This window comes from Echinops telfairi, unplaced genomic scaffold (assembly GCF_000313985.2).
Source record: "Echinops telfairi isolate 266 unplaced genomic scaffold, ASM31398v2 ScPeMD7_655;HRSCAF=1070, whole genome shotgun sequence".
Taxonomy (NCBI): Eukaryota; Metazoa; Chordata; class Mammalia; order Afrosoricida; family Tenrecidae; genus Echinops; species Echinops telfairi.
Window position 1 is genome coordinate 18,231,394 of NW_022104553.1, and position 1,268 is coordinate 18,232,661.

Sequence of the window (1,268 nt, forward strand, 5' to 3'; positions counted from 1 at the left end):
GAGACTTGGATGAAGGGTGTGTGCCAGAAAAAAATGGAAGACTTGGAGGATTGGGGGGGGGGACCCCAGCTACTGTCCCTCCCTCCCCCGACGGGGCCTCAAGGGGGAAGAGGCTGTCACAGAAGTGTGGTGGATATGGCATGGGGTGGGGGTCGCCCTCCGCCATCCTTATTGGGGGTGCAGTTCTGAATTATACCTAATGATGCACATGGGAGGGAGAGTGAGGGGAAGAATAACTGAAAAGGCAAGAGCAGTCGTGTGGGACCCCCGCACCCCGAAAAGGCAGGGGGCCTTCGGGGGAGAAGAGAAATGAGAAAGATGGGGTGTCCCGGGGAGCAGAGAACCGGGAAGGGGGAAAGACTAGGTCCTGCCCGCCCCCCAGCTTTGTGAGGTGGGGCAAAAAAGACCCTCACAGCACCCAGAAGCTGGAGGGTCAGGAAGAACAAGGGGCCTGGCCTGGACGCCAGGGGAAGACCCCGCCCGGGGCAGAGGGGTCGGTGGGCATTAGGGGGAAAGTGGGGGGCAGGCAGAACAACAACGCCTTGCTAGCCCAGCACACCTGCAGTGAAGAAGGAGCAGGAACCTCAAGCTGGAGCTAATTGTCCTGGGACTCTAGGGGGCAAGGTGGGCCGGCCCCCAAAGGGTTTCCAAGGCTGGACTTCTTTACAGAAGCAAACAGGTCACATCCTGCCCGCTGTCTTCCCAGGACTAGCCCAGCGCTTAACCTGCTGTGCTACCTGGGGTCTTTTCTGGGGGAGGAAGGGGCGGGTCTTCCATCAAATCAATTTCCGCTCTAGGGCACTGTCCCTGTGGGTTTCGGAGGCTGTAAGCCCTTATGGGAGCAAAGAGCCGTCTCTTTCTCTCGCGGAGCTGCTAGTGGATTTGAACCTCTGACAGTGTGGTTAGCAGCCCAATGCCTAACCCATGGCGCCGCCAGGGCTGGGGCTTGGGAGGGAATAAAGAGTCAAAACTCAAAACTCACTGCTTTCTAATATCTAACTCGACTCCGACTCACAGCGACCCCGTGGGACAGGGCAGAACCGCCCCTGTGGGTTTTTCTAAGATTGTACTGAGTCCCAGCCTCTTTCCAGGATTATCAAGCCTCGTCTTTCTCCTGCGGAGCGGCTGGCGGTTTCGAACCACTGCACTGGCTGATAGCAGCCCAACACGTGACCGCGATACAACCAGAAAAGGGGGAGGAGCTGGAGGAGGGGCGGGGCCTGAAGCTTGCGCCCCACCCTGTGTGGGGAGGAGCCCGAGGGGCGGGG